We start from the raw sequence: 21,363 nt of genomic DNA on the forward strand, positions 1-21,363 counted from the left end.
CAGGACACAGTCAGGAAGCCTTTGCATGCCTGCAGGATTAAGCACAACCATCCAACACCATGGCACAGTCCTGCAGGATCAGAATCCCCACTGGGCTGCAGCCTGGAGGTCACTAGAGCCAAAGCCCATCCCACCTACACACACAAACCCAGCATGGAATGTTGCATCACAAGTCCACAGGACCATATGGCAAGAGCACCTCTGAAGGTGCAATCAGGCAGCCCTGAGAGTAGCAAGCTGGCAGAAGAGGGAATATTTGCTCTGAACCTTTTCTGTATCATCAGTGCTTGTGCTAATTACATTAACCAACAGCAACAGTCACTCTGATGGGAGGGCTAAACAGAAGTGACACAGCTGTCAAATCCATTCAGAGAACTAAAGCCTTAAAAGTTTGTTCTTTTGGGGGCAGAACAGAATCCCTACAGCAAGATGCAGAGGATTGCAGCTTTTTTAGGGCAGAAAGTTTCAGTGAGCAAGTACAGCTGACACAGACATTAAAAACCAAGTGCGTTTTCCTGTTTCTCAGGGGGATTTAAACAGCAGGTGAGTGGGGCTGGTCTGTGGGACGTGACCCTTTCTTATTTCAGCTATTTAGATGCAAATTGCTCCCCCTCCCTCCTCCTCTCAACACCATCTGTTAGCCCAGAGGTTTAGATGGTGCCTAGGATGTAGGTTTTGGGGGAGGGGGTTATAGATAAAGCATTGAGAGAATTTCGGTTGATGCCTCTATTTCCTCTAGGGCACAGTTTGGGAGAGAAAAAGAAAAATCACTTTGCAATATTATAAAATAGCAGTGGGATTTTTCCCTCATTCTACTGCACTTTTTTACTGATCCCATGGATTTCCTGCCCTAGAAAGCATTCCTTGTCCTGCTTTTGGCCAACAAGCCACATTATATAGCGACATTTATAGCAGGTTGCTATGGTAGTAGCAAAGGGCAAGAGCTGGTATTGCATGAAGTATCAGAGACTCAAGGAATGAAAGTCCTAAATAATAATAATGAAGTCCTTTACTACAAGGCACAGCATTTAATGTTCTGTTAGTGCTAGTGAAGCTGCCTCATCTCTGTCTGACTTTCCCAAGTGAACAGCAATGTACTTTCTAGAACTGTTGAGAGATTTGATTCATTACATACTTCACCCAGGGCTCTGAATTCTTTATAAAGGAAAGATTATGGGTGGCAGCAGAAAGTCAATTTTCAGGAAGTTTGAGGATGACACAGTATTGGAAGTGGTGGCTAACAGACCAGGCAGGCCACTCAGAGGCATGTGGACAGGCTGCAGAAATGGGCCAACACCAACCTTTGCAGTTCAACAAAGGAAAGTGCAAAGCCCTGCTGCTCAGTAGCACACACTGGGAGCCAACAGGCAGACAGGAAGCAGAAAAAGCAGAGAAAGGCCTCAGATTCCTGGTGGACAGCAAGTTGGCCATGAGCCTCCAAACCACATTTGTAGCAAAGAAGTTCAACAGCATGTGGGCTGCATTAGGAAAAACAACTTCCAGTAGGTCAAGAGAGGGGATCCTTCCCCTCTGCTGAGGGCTGGTGAGACAAATCTGGAGTGCTGGGACAAGTCCTTCCCTCCCCAGTATAACAGAGACGGGGACACACTGCTGAGAGTCCAGCAAAGGTCCACAAAGAAAAGTAAAGGACTGGAGTATCTGGCATATAAAGAGAGGCTGAAGGAGCTGGGATACTTCAGCCTGCAGAAGAAAAAGCTCAGAGGGGTCTTATCAATAAATACCTGATGGAGATGTAAAGAAGATGAAACCAGGCTCCTCTTGGTGGTATCCAGCAACAGGACAAGAGTCAGTGGGCACAAACTGAAATACAGGAAATTCCATTTAAATGGAAGAACAAACCCCACAACAAAACCATACTTTTTTTCTGGATGGGGATGAGGGGAGATGGACACAAAACCACAGAACTCAGAAAACCACAGGTTGCTCAGGAAGATAATGGGAATTTCTATCCTTGGGCATGCTCAGAACCCCACTAGACATGCACTGAGCTGTTTCAGCTACCACTACATGAGGTGGGGAATTGGACTAGACTATCCACACAGAGGTTCCTGCCAATCTACAATTCTGCAATTACAAGCCACACAAACTGATAGGGAGGCTTCAAAGGAAAGAGAGACACAACATCATTCAGACTACTGGTCTGAAGCATGTTTTTACTCCTCAGTACCCAAGCCCCAGTTTAGTGATGAAGACAAATTAGAAGTGGTTGTGACAACCTTGAGCAGAGAACCAGCAGAAGAGCTGGGATCAGTACCATAACACCCTCATTACGAAATTGAGTGTGTGGAGTACAGTTCCAGTACTTGGGAGATGCCAGCTCATGTCCCAGTTCCCACAGACCTCATTTGTGATCTTGGAGGCACAAGAGGGGGAGAAAGCCAAAGAACTTCTTGTCTGCTTGGCCCTCCTCCTATCAGTCAATCAAGTCTTTAAAGGAAAGGCAATTCAGGTAGTTAGAGAGCACACAGCATGAGATGAAGCCCTTCCAGCTGCTTCTGCAATTTCAGTCAGCACTAGAAACATATATCCAGGAAGAGAAAAAAAGGAAAAAGAGAGCTGTGTACACAATTCTGAGGGGGAACTCAGAGGTAAAGGGGGGCATGGACTGATTTGAAAATGCTTCTTCCCCCTTGGAGTCCCAGTGATGGGACAGAAGAGCCCTCCTGGGCTTGAAATATGAATAGGCAGTGACCACTGAAGGGGAAATGGGCAAGAAAAACAATAGTGTAGGCTTCAGAGTCTCAGTCACAACTGAGCAAATTCTCAGGGTACCTTTACATAACACTTGAGGCTGACATCAAGTTGGGTTCAGTCAGACTTTAATTTTGACGCTCCACTGAGATGTAGGAAAGAAGTTCTTCAACTGGGAAGACTTTCTGCCAGCCAAGGTTTGCACAGCAACATTTTCTGGAGCGATTTGGGCCTCTTTTCTTTTCTTACTGTTTGATTTTCTTAAGTGTTGCCAACACAAACACAACATCTTCCCTCTTTCTTGCATAGAGAGACAAAGCCAGAACAACTTATGATCTCAACCACTTGGTGATAGTCAGGAACTTCAGGTACCTACTTTCAGACTCTTGACTTCTAAAATACATTTAATTCAATTTCGCTGGAACACAATATACTGACAAAAGTTGCAGGGATTTCATAGAAACATTCTCCTAAAAAAAAATAAAAATCAGTTATCTGAGCAAACAATTTCAATAAATTTATGCTGGTAATTAGAAAGAATTTTAATTTTTCCATTTAAAATACATGGAGTTATATTTTCTTTATTTATGAAAAGTAGAATTTTCAGAACATCAGTGTTTCCTCTACAGAATGAGTGCCTTCTTCATGCACTGCTCTAAATCAGCAGCTAATTTTTGTTTCCAGATCTCTGGCATTTCACCAGCACTACTGAGAATCTAAAGAACAGTTACTGGAAATGTTTTTGGTTAACCAACTTCTTGTTCACAAATCTCAGCACATGTACAAACTTTAAGGGCTGCAATCCTGCAGTTTGATCTCTAGTACAAGACAGAGGCATCAAGTCTCAATATCCTTGATTTTCAAAGGACAGAAAGGTCATCTGTAACAGCTGAGGGGTACTTGGCCTTAATGCCAGCAAGCCACCCACTGAAAACAGTGGGAGTTTAGCCCAAATTAGGATTTCAGGATTTATCCCTGCAACACTTCCCACACAGTACTACCTGACAGCTTCTGAAAACTGGCAAAATGTGAGGGACATGCCAACACCATCCCAGATGAGGTTTCCAAGGGTGTGTTTTGTAACAATTGAATTCAACCAACACCAGTCTGCATATGCACATATTCTCACAACTCCAAGGGGGTTTAGCATGCTGATTTTAAAAGCACAGTGGCTAAAAACACCTCTCTGATAGCTATTCAATGCCAAATAAACCACACTTTAAAACAGCCCCAACCACAAAGCAGTTGCATCCACGGTATTATTTAACTTGTATAATAATACCCCCAACCTTCAGATGCTTTTCTAGTACTTTTTTCTAGCACCTAAATCCCTATCTTTTCCTACCCAATACCTCCAAAACTGCCCTAAAATAGCTACTGCCATCCCCAACACGACCTGGGACAGGGTGGATGGGTTTACAGCAAGGAGGCACTGAGGGCTGAGAGGCCAGTTTCTGCCCACACAGTGCCTTTGTAACCAAATCTAATGGTGTTGATGCTCAGGAAACCAGTTCACCACTGGCTGATGAACTTTCCCATCCCTGTCCCACTCTTAACTGTGCAAATATTGACCAGGTAAGTATGTGCCAGAGCTGAGTGCTTCTCCTGAAGGAAACATGTCTATGAGCCCTGTTCAATCCTATCTGGCCTTAATCCCTCAGGGATCAAGGGAACTCAGGCATTCCAGGGAGCTGAGGAACTCAGGCATCCCAGGGGCCAAAGGCTTTGTACAGTACCACTGCTCTGAATGGAGGGTCTGGGTCCTGCCCAAATCAAAGCCCCTGGTTTTGCAGACAACAGCATAGGGTCTGTAGCATCCAATTTTTAAAAAGATCCTTTATTTGGATCCCTAGAGGCAGCAGGCCTTTGCACAAGACAGGGTCAACACCTACGGTGCAAGTCAGGTCGCATCCTTGTAAATAACCAGTGGAGCAACTGGGATACAACAGGGAAGAGGAAAAGCCTCTTTAGCTACCACAGCACCTTCCTGACAGCAACCAACAGAAAATAACCCAAACAAATTATAAAAATAAAAAAAAAGTTTAAAAGACAGTCAAGGACAGTGGGGCTTTCAGAGAATGAAACATGACTTATTTTGAAGCAAGAGCACAGCTAAGTAGACATACTGCTGAAGAAACAAGACAGGTACTACTCTAAAAGCACCAATTAGTTAGCAAATGACAGAAGACTTCCACAGGTATTTTGCTATGCTTGCATTTTTCCCTGAAGCTAGTCATTTTAAAAGGATTCAAATGCAGGAGAAGGAAAGAAGCCTGACTCAAAGAATAAAAAAACTATCAAATAGCAAAACACAAAAAAAATTCCATAGTTGTCATGCTTATGACTTACATTCTCTTGACAGGAAAACTTTGGAGCAGCAAAAGCCTCTCTGCCCTCCACTTCACAAACCCTTGATATCATAATCACATTTTTAAAATATTGCCTTCTTGAACGATGCAGATTAAAAGGCCTAAGTAATTCTCTGCCATTCTCTTTGTGCTATTGAAAACACACACCAGCACAAACCAGCATTTATCACATGCAAGACCATTAAACTATTACTTACAGTGCAATAAATTGTATCCACACAGATACCACGGTCACTGCTGAGCACAAAACTGAGGAAATTCCTTGTCCCTGGCCCCTGGGGTTTGAGTGAGAGAAGTTGAACTGCTCCTGTTTGGAGCAGGGTTTTGTCCTGCAGAAACACTGCAATATCTCACCTAAAACAGCAATTGTCCTGTAATTATCATGCACACTTTATAGTCAGTGAAACAAAAGGGAATTTTCGTTTCAAAGGTAGTTTTTAAGGCAAAAACAGAGGAAAGCTTTTCAAATGAAGACTGTGAAAGGACAAGGAAAGAAGATTGTGCATTTTTATGGGTCAGTATAGCAGTGCTGAAACAACTGTGGCAGAGGGTGGCCATTGGAGACCAGGGTTCATTTGCCACACCAAAAGTGGGTTTATTTTCCCACAGTTAATGCACTTGTCAACCACTCAGACACAGCCCCAAACAAGAAGGCAGCCTGACAAGACAGAACAAGACACCCAGCTGGCTCCACAGTCTAGACAAAAACTTGCTTCTCTGAAGCTTTTCTATTTTCCCTTCCTCTTCCAGAGTTAAAATTGGAATGGTATCAGTTCCTTTCCCAAATGGAAAGCCCTCTGAGAGCAAAGCAGACTTTGAAGCTTTCTAGCAACTACACAGATCAGGCCGCCAGAGCTTGCTGCTTACATGTCTGTGTGCTCAGGGCATCTGCAGGGTAGTCTTGGGATCAGAGCAGAGCTACAGTTGGATGCTCTCCAGAGGTATTTCGGGAGAACAGAATCAAATTGCCACACAAACGTAATTGCCAAGTTTCCGTCTACTGTTTCAGCAATTTGCTTGACACATTTAATTTCAGAGGAGAGAGTGGTGGAGTAATATGTTGTTTTTATTAACATGTCCAAATTCCTTAACACAGCATTCATATCTTTGGTATGGTGCAGGACTCTTTCAAGTTCTGCTCTTGATAACAGAAAGCATTACAAATTCTTCATGCGGCCTGGAAAAAATATTTGGATAGACTGAGTTTAGGGCAGTCATTGAGAAAGGTGCAAAGCAATATTCTTAAATTACCTATTTAAACTACCTATCAAAATCTACAAATCTGGAGCAGAGAATTTTGGTCCTCTGCCTTCTTTTCTGCAGTCCATTCAGAAAGCCAACCTTCCAGACACCTGTTGAACATCTGGTCACTTATTTACCTGATGCTTTCAATTCCTGTGGCCCACACAGAGCTAACTCGTGGGAAAATAAGATTTCCCTGCAGAATTGAAGAAAGTTCAAATTCTGACCCCTTTTGAAAAGCCTGTTCAAGATCAGCATGTTCCTATGCTCCCATCACCAACCCATCCAGCTCTTGCCCATTGCACCTCTCCATTCCAAGGTTTCAGACATCTCACAGCATCCCAGAGAATACACTGAGATCATCTGAAAGCATCAATATGCATTTGGATCATCTGTTAAACCCACAAGGCATCCACTGTCAGAAGATCCATAGAGTCAGTGTGTATGACTTCCTCTTCACCATTTCTTTTTAAAAATGTTTCAGTCCCAATTCCCACAGAACCAGAATGTCACTTGAAGAGGACTATTTGCCTTCAGAGCTACCTGAGAATTCAGCTTTTCAAGCAAAGCTGAGCTATCAAAAAACCAAGTTGCTTACACATCTAGTTTCCATTATGGAGAAGAAGTACAATATTGTCTGTTACACTCTGCACATGGAAAACTGTCAACATTTCAGAGCAAAGAAGTCAGTAAATTTTTAATCTAAAAAGTGAGAAGAGATTACAGACCTAAAAAAATTACAAAAGCCATGTCATTCTGTAATGCTGTTCACAAGAAATGAGTTCTACCTTCAGGAGTCTGTCATTTGGATTATTAATTTTTTTAAATGTGAAAGAGCTGTGTCCCAACACTGACTTTCCAGTCTAAGAGCATTTTATTCTGAAGATGATTGACCATAGCAAAAAAAATCAAGCCAAAGAGTGCAGGAAGTGGCTTCAGACCTTTATAGCAGGTATACGATTTCAAGCACCAGTTTGATATTAGGTTGAACATCCAACGGCACAAGAAGCACCAACCCTAAGCCAAAGATAGGGCAAGTCCCATGTTGCCCCTTTTGTATAGAGGCAACAAAAAACATTCTTCCTCTCTGTTAGAATTCAGGATTTCCCTCTGACTGTCCTGGACTGCCAAGACCCCTGCCAGGGGGCTCAGAAACCCTGGCACAGAGCCCAAGATGCCTGTGGTTTTGATTGTGACCCATGGAGCAAGTTACCAACCTTAGATGAAGATCTGCAAGCCATGACAGTTTAAATAGAATGACAGTGAATTTATCACAGGGTGAAAAATAGATTTTTGGGGTTTTTAGAATGGGGCTTGAGGGGGCAAGATGGAGGGATCTGGGCATGCCCAGCCTTTCTCCTTCTTCTTCTTGGTGTCCATCTTCTGCTGTGATGTTGGCACTTTTAGATTGGTTTAGAGTAGAAGCTCACTGTCTAACATAGGTGATAGGCATTGGAAAGTATTGTAACCATTGTACACATAGTTTTCAATACAAAAAGATAACACTGCCCCAAGGGCAGGCAGAGTGCCTCTGACTATCTTGCTGAGCGGACCTTGGCAGGACAGGAGAAAGAATTTTATAGATAAGATACAATAAACAACCTTGAGAGTGAGAAATGAAGAGCCCTGACTCCTTCTTTGGGCGCCAGGCTGGGAAAAGAGACTTTCTAATGTATCTCAGGGTCACTCTGACCAGCTAAAGTCCCGAGACCTCTCCAGCTATCTGAAGTTCTCTCCTTTCTTGAATCCTTATAGAAGGGCACTTTTCCTGCTCTATTCCACTTTACATGGGATTCAATGTAAGTAGAAAATCCACCTTTCACATTACTTTTTGGCACAATATTCACACAGAAAGATAGATTTTAAAGAGAGCTTGAGCTTGTAAAAATTGGACCTTTCTATTCCACAAGTTAGACAAAGTGTTCCAAAATCATACTCTGTGTAGTAACAGTAATTAACATTTTACCAGTTTCCTCAGAGTTTACTAGTTTTCTCCTCTGTAGAGCCTATGAAAAATCATTTAACTTTTCAAGTCACAAACACCACTGGCCCCATCAGCCTCACAGACTCAAGAGTGGTTTTACAATAAGTGGGTCAAACTTCTGCAGGCAATCTTCAACTCCTGAGCAAGAACAATGCTGGCCAGAGCTGTGACAATGCAAAAGGGACAGGTAGCACTTGAGCACAATCTGGTCAACAGTTACTGCTTGGGAGATCCCATGAGAGCTCCACTAGAGATATCAGAGGAAATACTTTTGCAGAAATCCTCTCACAGGCACAGAGGTGGAGAAAGAAACAGCACAAAGCTCTCAAGCAGTACTTTGCTTGCTCTTGTACTAATGAGAGAAACCCACAGCAGCACAGACTTCAGCATAAGCCACTCATGAACGCTGTGGTCTGTCAGTACCCAAATACTGTCTACAAGAAATGTGCAGGGGAACTGTTTACAAGGGCATGTAGTAATAAGAGAAGAGGAAAAGGCTTCAAACTGACAGAAAGCAGAAGGTTTAGATTTTCTATTAGGAAGAAATTATCTGCTGTGAGAGTGGTGAGAAAGGCTGCCCAGAAAGGCTGTGTATAGCCCATCCTTAGGAGTGTTCAAGGCCAGGTTGGATGGGGCTTTGAGCAACCTGGTCTAGAAGGGTTTTCCTGACCTTGGAAGGGGGTTGGAATGAGGAGATCTTTGAGGTTCCTTCCCACTCAAACCATTCTATGATAGATACGCTGGCTCCAGGCAGCTTGACCTGGCTAAGCCATGACACTGTCCATGCTCCAAATACACCTCCAACAGCAGTGAAGACTGAGCACAAAGACAAGCACAAAGCCAGGTGACACAGATTTCAACCTGATAACACAGTTTCAACAGACATTCAAGCACAGCCCCAGTTTCCTCTAAAAATGAAAGGTTTCAGTGAGATAACTCAACTTAAATCGACACAAAGCCTTGAGTCATTTGCTGGGTCAAGATCCAGCTGATTCCAAGAATCTGTATGCAGGCTGCTTACCCAGAAATTAACCTACTGCCTCAGAAAGTGTTTCTTAATTTAGAAGAGTGATTACTTACAGCACCCGCTGCCAGCCTTGCAGCCCCATACGCCAGCTTCCCCAAAATGAATGCTAAGTCTTCTAAAATTATTTACATAACTCATTAAGGAAAGAACTAAAAAAACTGTGCTAAATGTAAAACATAACAATCAGCTGGGTTATCAGCAGCAATTGAAACTGTAATTTCCAAAGTAAATAGTGTGAGTTAAGGCAGTTTGAGCTGAAGTTGCACAGCCAGCCCTTGTGGCAGAGTCCCTTTCTCAGCCAGGAATAAACAGCAAGCACTGCACAGAAGACACCCAATTGTGTATGTACATGGCACATCACCTCAGAAGTGGCCCCACACAGCACGAGAACCTGTGCAAAAGAGGTGTCCTAGCTTTAAAGCCACATTATCTGAGGGCTTTAAATCTAAAGCCAAACCCACAATAGCCTTGTCATGCAAGCAGAGAGCCTCTAGCAGTAGCTGATGACTGAGGTCAGCCGGCAATGGAGAGAGGGAAAGAAGAGAAGAAAGGAAGACCAAAGAAGAGCTTGATTCTCAAGCCTTAGCCCTCCTCTAGAAGTTTCTGTTCACATCTGCAGATAGACACTCTAAATAAGTACACAGGCCCTAACAGGGTGTATCCAGGAATGCCATTGCAAGGCCAGGATCAGTAACTTTTGATCACTCATGGCAACTGGCAGAAGGGCCCATAGACTGGAGGAAAGCAAATGTCAATCCTGATGTTCCAGAAGACCCAGGGAACCACAGGTGCACCTACAGGAACCTCATCAAGTTCAACAAGGAGAAACACAAAGTTCTGCACTCAGGGAGGAACAACCACAGGCACATACAGGTGCTGGGTTCATCCAGATGGAAAACACTCAGGCAGAAAAGGACCTGGGGGTCCTGGTTGTCAACAACTTGAGTGTGAACCAGCAGTGAGTCCTTGCAGCCAAGAAGGCAAATGGCACCCTGGGCTGCATTAGGCCAAGTATTGCCAGCAGGTTCAAGGCAGATGATCCTTCCCTCTCCTCAGCACTGGTGAAGGCACACCTGGAGTGCTGGGTCCAGTTCTGGGTTTTCCTCTATGAGGGGCACACAGGCCAGAGAGAGTCCTGCAAAGGGCTGCAAAGATGCTGAGGGGAGCATCTCTTCAATGATGAAAGGCTGACAGAGCTGGGAGTGCCCAGCCGAGAGAAGCACAGGCTCAGGGGGATCCATCCCGTCAATGTCTATAAATACCAGCAGGGAGGATGCAAAGCAGACAGAACCAGACTCTCACCAGTGATGCCCAGGGCCAGAGGCCACAGGGACAAACTGAAACACAGAGGACTCCTCTGAACACCAGGAAACACTTTTTCACTGTAAAGGTGACCAAGCACTGACAGGCTGGCCAGAAAGGTGGCAGAGTCTCCATCCCTGGATATTCAAATACTGTCTGGGCACAGTCATGGGTGGTGGAGTCTCCATCCTTGGATACTCAAATGCTGTCTGGGCACAGTCATGGATAACTGGCTGTGGGTTGCCTTGCTTGATTACAGCAGGTTGGGCCAGATGACCTCTGGAGTTCCCTTTCCTCAGCCAGTCTGTGATTCTTTGAAGATACAAGCCTAAAGGTGTACAGGCAACAAGAAGAGCCCTTTCAAGACACACTGCAAACTTTTACCTCAGTTTTAACTACTGAATGCATATTTTTATTTTGCTTGAAAAAACTGACATTTCACTAATGGTAGCTGAGATGTTATGTGCTTCCTTGCAGGAGAAGGGGTTCAGAATTAAAGATGGAACCTTTTACCACACAGGTCTGTCTCAGGAAAGAGTCAGCCCACTCACTTGTGTGCACACAAATTGGAAGCAATCCACATTTGGGGGCTCATTTCTTTTCCTAATCAAGACCGAGGTTATTTGCAAAAATCCAGCTGGAATCTTGAAACACACTTCAGGCACTCAGAAGGATTTTTTCAGCACTTGAAAACATCCAACAGTCTATGCTTGCTTCCTCCCCTGACCCATATATATCAAACTCTAAAAGCCACAAGCGGCCTCTACAGAAAAGTTTGCCTTTTAGGAGATGGAACAAAGAACATAACATTCCAGTCTGAGCGCAACAAAAACAGTTTGAACAAGATCTCAAAAGGTCGCAGTCATTACAGCCTCCCAGAACTAGAGGCACCCAGTTGCAATTCAAGCTACACATCTCATCTCTTTCAAGCCCAAAAGCTTGGCTAAGTTTGCAGGTCTTCTGGGGACACTGAGCAAAGCACTGGAGTGCCTCAGCTCCAGACCCCAGCTGCCTCAGAAGCCAAAGCAAGCAAAGTAAAACTCAAAGTACTGAGGCTTAGGAGAGCTGTGTGGGCAAAATATGACTTCACCCACTGCTTTGCAGCTGTGTAGCAGGCCCAGAAAGCATCACGCTTCACATGATTCCTTAGGGTGTTCTTATGTCCTTGCTTATGGCTTATGTATTGAAGCATCTTCTAATCTGTACATTTTTCCAAAAGAGCCCACTATCTGCTGTTTCACAATGTACAGTGAATTAATGAAGGTTTAATATAAATAACTAGCCTGAAATTATTTTGGAAGAGAAAATGCACAAGAGTTTCTCCAGAAAAGCATACAACTCCTCCTTCTTCCACCCCCTTGAACAGCTCTGCCTATACAAAAGGCTCATAAAATTTCAGGACCTTTTTCTAAATTTTAAGCACTGCACAGAAAAGCATTCATGCATAAAACACTACTCGGTGATAAAACATTACTAGCGTGGGTAAAAGAACAACTTCTGCCAGGTAACACAGAATACCTGAAAGTACACAGTAGCTCCACTACCCTTCTATAAACTGAGGACAGGTGAAGTGGGTTGAGAAAGGTCACACAGGTCCACAGCAGAGAAGAAACACATCTTCCAGGGTTCTGTCCTGTTCTGGTTCTGCACTTGCAACCCTCCAACCCTCTGTTAATTTTGCAAGTGACTCGAGCAAGGCATCTGCTGCTGGAACAGGCTGCCAGGCAGAAGCTGCTGCAGCTGGCACCCCTCTCAGAATGGAAACAGCTCAGAGAGCAGGAGGAACTGGCAGTGCTCTGCCATCCTTATCCATCTTCTGTGCAACTTTCCCAATCAGGGATATTGGCACTGCTCGCTCTCTTTTGCCTTTCCACCTGAATGAGTCTCACAGATTTGTTCTTGGTTTAAACTACCAAGTGATTACAACACTTTACCCTACTCCCCATAGGGCACAAGTTGCATAAAGCAGAGATTTGCATCACTGTTCCTGGCACAGCTTACAGTGTTCTTGTTCCAACCACCTGTGCCAGGAATGGGATTTTCATGTCATAGAATCATAGGGTCACTAAGGCTGGAAAAAAACCCTTTAAAATCATCAAGTCCAACTATCAACCCAGCACCACCACCACATTCACCGTTAAACCATGTCCTCTCAAGTGCCATATTCACACATTTTCTGAACACTTCCAGGGATGGTGACTCTATCACTTGCTTAAGCAGTCTGTTCCAATGATTTATAACATTGTTGTGGGAAAAAAAAATCCTAATATCTAATCTAAACCTTCCCTGGCATATCTTGAAGCCATTTTCTCACGTTCTGTTAAGATGAAGAAAATGGTCAGGACTCTTTCTCTGGAAAAAAAATTCACCATCAGACATTTCTCTACAGCTTCTGCCCTCTGAGGTGCTTAAAGCCCTCATCACATCCCCTCAGACTGCCATGACTGACACTGACCTTGTTCCCCACTTACCTCACATCAGGCTGAGTCTGTTGACCCCCACTCAAAGCACATGCTCCAGCCTATGAATTCACCCCAGAGCAAAGCACATCCAAGCTGTGACACGACCATCACATTCCTTTCTCTCTAAAGTGCACTCATTTATGTTGCTCTGCTGAACAGCTGAAGGACATCTATTCCCACAGGTTTATCTTTGCCCCACCTCCTTGCTCATCTGTTTCCTCCTTCCCCAGGAAACTGGTGGCAGATGCCCACCTGGGGCTGCAAAGCCCCAGCATCACCAGTTAATTCCCATCAATTTTAACTTTTAAACACTTTCCAGATCAATGGCACGAACTGCCACTTCAATGAAAGATTAGGAGCCGAGCATCAAAACTCTCCTTTGATTCATATAAGATTCTGGGAAGAGAAGCCAATTTCTAGACACTCTCTAGAGCCAGCTCTTGGGGCAGAAACAGAAATAGAACAAAACCAACATTGTCCTCATGCAGCGGCATCATGCCAAATCTCTCTAGGCTTTTGGCATCAGAAAAAAATGCCAGCTACCCACCAGATTCAGCAGGAATCAAGCTGAACGTCTCAGCTGTGCAGTCTGTCACCAGTTCAGCTTCTTCAAACACACTGAGGTTCTGATAACAGGAGAGCAAAACTATCTCCAGTATGAGATGCTTTCTGAAAGAGGTGCTTGCTTCAGTCACCACAAACAAGCAGCAGGTGCTAACAACATGCCAGGTTTGACTCACAAACTTTATTAGCCTCTTTACAGAGTTTGTGGTTTGTTTTTCATATTTCTCTTTGCACACAGTGAAAGAGATCCTCTTTTATTTGTATGCTCCACTTCCAGTACAGTTCTAGCAACAGCTGAGTTTTAACACCTTTATCACTTTTTTTTCTGAACAGGAAAATAAATAAACAAAAGGCCACATACACACCCTGGATTTTCCCTCCTTAATGGTACAGAAATACTTTGGTCATCTGCTCCCTGTCCCTTGTCCAGGTTTTACAACTCAGAACAAATTTTAGCCAAGAGCATTTGTTTGTGACTTCCAGCACCATTTATTTTCTTTCTCAAAGATTCAGAGAACCATCTTGACCCAATCCCATTAGTGCTGCTAGTAAATTAGCAACTCAGCTGGCTGGTGAGGATCATATTTGATCATAACAGGCACCCCTGTTCCAAGGGGATGGGTAAACCAAATGTTCCAATACAAGATCATGGCAACAGGCAATACGGCAGAAGTTGTCTGAGCCAGCAACAGGACATGGCTGAAAGGGCTTGGAGGCAGATTCACATCCTGTTGGGCCAATACAGGGACAACAACCTCAGGCAGAGCTGCAACAGCCATGCCAGTATTTGCCCAGAACCACAAATCAGTGGCCCAAAATAAAGCTGTGAGGAGGCAATGCCTCTGCATTGGTTCAATTCCTCTGGCTGTCAACCAGCTTGGAGCAAGTCCCACAGGTACAGAAAACCTCAGAGACTGGAATCAGGCCTCCCATCAGTGAGGCAACCCGATTTCACTGTCCTTTCCATCAATCCCTCAGGGCTGTTTTCACTCTCTCATGAGAATCTGGGATATAGTTATGTAAAACAGATTCCTCATCCTTAATTAAAATAAAGTTCACATGCACACCCTGCTGAAGGCAGCATTAAAAAAAATTACTTCTATGAGGAATAAGTCACTTATAATTAAAAAAAAAAACCAGCTCATTGTGCACACAAGGGAGTGTCGAACACTTGCCAGCCACCTGGATAATTGCTTCCTATGAAAAACTGCACAGGAGAGCCCTGGGGAAAGGAAGGGTCACACAGAGATTCTTGTAAAGGCAAGAGTCTTGCAAAATGCAAGTGGGATTTTTCCTGCACAGGTGAATGCCTGAAAGCCTGTCACCAAATTCTACCTATTCTGAGGCTACAGCCACCAATTCTCCACTGCACTAGTACGGTCTTTCACCTATTTTAAAATCAAAGCCCATCATGTTTAATCAAAAGTTCCCTGGTTGTAAAAGCATGAGAGCTGATGGCTCATATTACCTTTACCTGCTGACTTTGTGATTTAAACCTGTGCCCCTTCCTTTCTTCCTATATGGAACAGTCTCAACTATTTTAGCTTCTTCTTGGAAGGTAGCCCATTTCATTGCCCTTTCTGCAATGCCACTGTGCTCTGCAAGAGATGTGGAGACCAGAACTGCACATCACCCACAAGATATGGGTGCATTGAGCATTTATACCAAAGCCAAATGGTGTCATTTATCACTTTCCCAATGAGGATGATGGCCTTTGTGGTTGCTGCTGAAGTGATGTTTCCCTCTCCAATATAAGATGTGAAATTGTCCCAAATGTTTTACTTCCTATTATCCATGTGGCTTTCAAACCATAAAAAAGCCTTTCCTCCAAACTTACAGGAGCTTCAGGTGTTGACAGAAGTTTTCTGAAAATCCAAACATCTTATATCCACTTTAACCCTTCCTTACTGACACCCCACAGAACTTCACGGAATTGGGAAGCAGGATTTTCATTTTCAGAAGCCACACCGACTTTCCCATTAACAGTTAACATTTCTCTACATATTCAGAGATCCTTTCCATTTCTGGTAGCATGACTCTTTGTTGTGTTGTTCCCAGGATCCCCTCTAGAGCCCTTTTTATAGTTGGGAATCACACTGGCAGCTCCCCAGTCCTCTGGCACAGCGGCTGTCTGTAGTGATAAATTAAACAGCTTGGCCAGCAGTTCTGCAGTTTCACATTCAAGCTCCTCAGGATTCTTGAATGCCATCCAGCTCTGGTGACTTATTAACATTTCTCTATTTGGTCTAATTTTTCCTTTAGTAATTACCTCAAATTAGTTTATGGATCTATTGGCTGCAAAAAATGCACTCGACACAGGAACATCCCCAACACCTCCAGCAGTTAAGACTCAATATTCTCTGCTAATGGTTTATCATCTTCAAGTAGCTTTCTTACACCTTTGACATCAAGCACTCCCCAAGATGCCTAAATCTTATTGGACTATATCCTCACACATAAATATAATATTTATGTCCTAGTGGATATAGTAAGAGATGTGCTAACATCTCAGAAGAACAGTCCCAAGACAGGCTGTTTTACCTACCTGGTGTTCCCCTCCTACCAACCTGTGCCCTGGAGCAGCTGTCACCCTGCTTTTCCCTCCTGGTGAAAGTTTCAGATACCACAAGTGATCAGTGAGATTAAACTGTATCACCATGGCAGCCAGCTGTAAGGCAGGGTGGAGATTCAAGCACTAACAATCCAAGCTTGGGACAGGAGTTTCATAAAGCTCCTCCTGTCTGGGAAGGCCAGCGCAAATGGGAAACAGCTTTTGTGTGATGTGATGACATTTATTGATGCCAACCAATCTGAGGTGCCAACAACTGCAGATTTTAGTGGTTTACCCGGACTGAAGTACCAAAGCAGGCACCTTCCTTGCTGCCACACAAAGTGTTTCTGTTCCTCAGCAGCACGTCCCTGTGACACTCACAAGGGTCTATGAAAATTCTCCTTTTGAATGAGGCTGTGTGTGAGGCTACCTGCCTGCACAAGCACTTGCAGAGTAGAGACTCCGTTTCTTTCTTCCACACCCTCCATTCCTTGGCATTTATACCCTTCAGAAGCCCATAGCAGCCCTGCCTTCCCACTCACTTTATAAAAACTACACAAGTACATAGCTTTTATCTTCCTCTTGCGTCAATCCCTCCAATCCCAAAGTTGCTTCTGTTGCTTTCCGTCAAGTTCCTTCTGTTTATCTACTAGAAAGTAACAAAGATCAAAGCCACCATTACGTCACAACAAAAAAATCCCCCCACCCTTCACACTGATTAGCAACATCAGACCCAATTTTCAGAAAGATATTTAAGAGTTTTTTAAAATACTTTACCAGCTTAGGTGCCAAATCCCAACAGTTTCCGAGGGAATCAAGCGCCCACGCGCTTTCTGGATTCCCACTAGATGCCTACCCACATCTTTCAGTACGTAACCACATGAAACACTACTTTTGTTCTCAAGGTTAGGCTCTCAAGTGCTGCTAACACAGTCCCTGAATGTTCCCACTGAAACACAGAGGCGACTGAGAGAGTTAGGCCTCCTGGTTAGGGAGAGGAGAAAGAAAAAATAAAAAAGGAAAAGGAAAAGAAGTAGGGGGGGAAAAGACAAGAAAAAGGAAAAAAAAAAAGAAAAAGCTCTCCACAACTTTTGGCTTTTGCTCTTTTATGCCAGGCAGATCTTACCAAATACCTGCTGCAGAGTTCCTGCCAGATGAAAGCTTTGTTTTCATCTTGGCTATGAATTCTGAGGCACAGATGTTGCTGAAGTCTTTCTGTATATATTGCAGGGTATTCAGAGATAAAATTACATTATGCTATATCAGAAATATGTTTTCCTACTCCTTCTGTGCCTCTGCTTCCCTGTTTGCCCTTTACACCTATATGACAGAACTAAGCATATTATTTCTCCAGCACAGTTGTGCTTTATGCTCACTGTGAGCCTTTACTGGCTGTGTTTACATAGAAGGTGACAAAGAATCACAGCACCTCCATGAAAAAGCCATCAAACATTTGTACAACTCCTACACTATTGCACTTTAGCTACGAAGTGGAGGACTGCAAGGTAGAAGGGGAACAGCAAAATATTAGGATTCTTTAATTTTGTGAGACTGGCTGCAGTATTAGCAACTTAATTCTGTCTCAGAGAAAACATATAGTTCCAGCTAAACAACAGAAGAAGTTTGGGCCCAGCTTATAATCATTCTCTCAATTCTGAAAAACTTCTCAAGAATACATATAACACTTACATGACACAGGACATAATCCAGATAGGGGATGGGAAAAATTCCAAAAGTGCTCTGCTACACTAACAAATGAACCCACTAATCAAAGCACAGAAGTCCCTACAGCATGGCAGGGATTACAAGAATTATTCCTCCATATGGAATCAAAGAAGGATTGAGAGCAACAGAACAATGGGATGGGGAGAAATACATGATCCAGTCGTGATTTTTTGTCAGGGTCTTTCTCACAAAGACATTTATTAAAGACAGAGAACCAGCTAGAGAAGAGTCAAAATCAAAAGGCTGAGAAAGTCTGGGCGGTTCAGCCTGGAGGAGAGAAGGCTCCAGGGACACCTTAAAGCACTTTCCAGTACCTAAAGGGGCTACAAGAAGGTTAGAGAGGGACTTTTTACAAGGGCATGGAGTGACAGGTCAAGGTGGGGGGTGGGCTTAAGCTGAAGGAGGGTAGGTTTAGGTTTGATATTAGGAAGAAATTCTTTACTATAAAAGTGGTGAGGCACTGGCACAGGTTGCCCAGAGAAGCTGTGGATGCCCCATTCCTGGAAGTGTTCAAGACCAGGCTGGATGGAATTTTGAGTAACCTGCGCTAGAAGAAAATTCCTTACCTATGGCAGGGGAGTTTAAACTAGATGATCTTTAAGGTCATTTCAAGCCAAGCAATTCTATGATTCTATAAAATCCATTCTGCACAAAGGACTTTCAGCTCTGCAGCATAAGCAGGTCCCTCAGGAGCTGACTGGGCAGGTGCTAGAGGTTCAGACAGCTTGGGGATAGAGGGATGTAGGAACAAAATAAGCAACATAAAAAGCTGTACACAGCAGGTATCCCAATGACAAAACTAAAAGGCACTTACTTGAGTGTCAGTTCTGAGGAGCCGCCAGATCTCACCGTGTGTCTCACAGACCTTACTTCCAGCACTCAGACCTGCAGGCAGCTCCGTGATCTTTAATACTACACCACAGCTACAGTCACTCACACTGCTTTGCAAAGTTTCCTGCCAGGTCAGCTCACAGCCAAGTGCTGAAAGGGAAAAGCACCCTTGCCTTTGGATGGCTGTGTGCCACAATGAGCTCAGCTGTGTCAAGCTTCATCCTCCCATCTCAGTGCCTAAGAAACTCAAGCAAAGAGCACACTCCCAGCAGGTGGAGAGACATCCCTCCTGTCCTTTCATCATGCACTCAGTCTCCCAGAAATTCCAAGTTCAGAATTATACTTTTAATGTTAATTTTGAGTTGACCACATCAAAAAGAAAACAGCTGCCAATGATCGCATCCTTGCTTTATAGTTTGGGGGAGGAGGGGACTGCAAGCTGGTTTTGAGAAAAAAAAACAAAACACAAGCTTCTCATATGCTAGTTGAGAAGAATCTTAAGTCAACCACACTCTCCTCCAAAATTTGTAGTTAATTCATTAGCAATTTAGAGCCCTCACAGAGAGAGTTTTTCTGCTGAAACAAGCACAAGTTATGTTTACAGAGAACCCATTCCTTGCTAACCCCATTCATACCCCGATAAAAATAAAAAAGGCTCACAAAAGGCCCATCATGTAAGGGAAGCACATGAACTCATGAGAAAGGAGAACACAGAGATCAGGCATGCTCATCATCTTGGATTTCAGATGATTTACCTACAGCTACAGGAAGTGCAGATGGAACAGGATCTCAAGTCTTCAAAAACAAACACAGCTACACCACACATTGAATGAGATCACGTTGAAGTCACTGCTCCTCAATACTGAGCCAAAATAACAGGGTGGGACTCAAAAAGCAACATCATCACAAACACAAAGCATCCACTGTAATACTAAATTTAAAGCAGGTATGATGTAAAAAGCAGAAAGCCATTTGCTGCTCAGGTGAGATTCTTCTCGTCTTCATGACCATTACATCCTAAACTGCACATTTACACATTAAATGCTGCCATATGTCATCATGTGATGAAATGTTTTTGAAACAAACAAAAAAAAGCCTACACAAACACTGTTGGTGGCATTTGGACTACGTCCCAGGATGAATAAGTATTGGATCAGAAGGCAGGAAGGACTCCTGCAGGATGTACCTAGTGTTAGAAAGAATTAGCTCTTAAAAAAAAATGATTATGTGAATTCAACAAAAAAAAAAAAAAATCTCGATGATCATCTAATGAGCTGCAGGAGATAAAGGAAATCAAGCTGAAAGCATTTCAACATTAGCATTTTTCTCAAGTAGCAAATAACTTTAAACAAAGCCTTTGCCTGCAAGAATAGACATTGTTGGTTGGACAAATTAAATTACTAAATTCTTACAATTTTTTACAGCTCATCACTTCTGAATGTTTTCCTTTGCAACTCAAGGACTTGTTTCAGAGGCACACAAACCAAATGAAAAGCTGGCATTCTGAAGTCTACAAGGTAGTGAGATTTCTGACCTGCCCTTGCAGCCTTCTCCTGCCCTGACACCCCCAAATCCCCTCTTCACCTGAGTCAACTGGAAACAAGCTTGGGAGGGGGGACTGTTCATATGAGCTGGCAGGGCACTGTTTCAGCAAGTATAACTCAGATGTGAAAGGCACAAGCCCTGCTATGACAGCGCACTGAGTCACTTGATGACAAGTCACTGAGGCATTTAGAGATGGATTCTGAGTTCTAACAAGTGACACTGTTTTGCCTCCTCGAAGGGAAGGATGTGCCTTTATTGAACCTGGAATCCAAACATCGCCTGTGGCCGTCTGCCTCCATCTAAAGACAGCCCACACAGAGGAATACACTGTTGCATATTTTGTGTCTTGCAGGAGAGCCCAGAAGGAATCTTGAGTTGTTTGCTTTCTCTTCTTGAATCAAGTCCTGCTCTTGTCATTCCCAGCCCTACCCTTATCTCCTCAGCCTTTCTAATGAAATCTACAGATTTAAATATTTCTAGGTATCTCATTACCAAAACTACCTGTGTGATAGAGGAAGATAATGGGTTTCTTCCTCTATCCAGTCTTCATCCTCCTCCCAAGCCCCAAAGAAGATGCTTTGTACTGGGGTGGAGGACAAAATATTTTACCTCCCTGCTGCTCATCTGTGCTTGCCCAGTATCTTCAGGATCACAGAAGTATGAGGAATCTGTTTCTCATCAGTCTTAGGAGTGACCAGGGAAAAGATAGGCAGGAGATGAACAAGGTTTTTGTAGAAAGGCAAAAGGAAAACCAACAAACTAGCAAAGAATAGTTTAAGAGATATGATCAAGACATGGAAGCAGAGAAAAGAAACCAAACAGGAAGAATACAAAAGTTAGCTCCCCCATACACACTGCAAGTTAAGTTCAGTATTGCTGTCAAGGCTCCCAGAAATGGCAAGACACAAGTCTGACACTGGAGGTTACAGCTCCAGATAAAGTGCCAGTTTAATTTTATTCATGCTCTCCAAAATCTGGTTTAGGAATATATGCAAAGGAATTGAAGCAGGCTGGAAAAGTACTTCCAGTCTCACTTCTTCAGAGTCTTT

The 21,363-nt window shown here is 43.5% G+C and overlaps 1 protein-coding gene across 2 annotated transcripts in view; it reads right to left on the minus strand.

Annotated features, from left to right (window-relative positions):
* The window catches only part of PAK1 (p21 (RAC1) activated kinase 1), a 72,615-nt gene that overhangs the window by 44,466 nt on the left and 6,786 nt on the right, over positions 1–21,363 (minus strand). Inside the window, exon 2 of one of the 2 annotated variants that reach the window (XM_058824087.1) lies at positions 1,743–1,821. The exons of the other annotated variant lie outside the window; for it this stretch is intronic. The gene's annotated coding sequence lies outside the window, so the exon portion shown is untranslated. The remainder of the gene's footprint in view (positions 1–1,742; positions 1,822–21,363) is intronic. 2 annotated transcript variants of the gene reach the window in all.

The sequence above is a fragment of the Ammospiza caudacuta genome, chromosome 2 (genome assembly GCF_027887145.1).
Source record: "Ammospiza caudacuta isolate bAmmCau1 chromosome 2, bAmmCau1.pri, whole genome shotgun sequence".
Classification (NCBI taxonomy): domain Eukaryota; kingdom Metazoa; phylum Chordata; class Aves; order Passeriformes; family Passerellidae; genus Ammospiza; species Ammospiza caudacuta.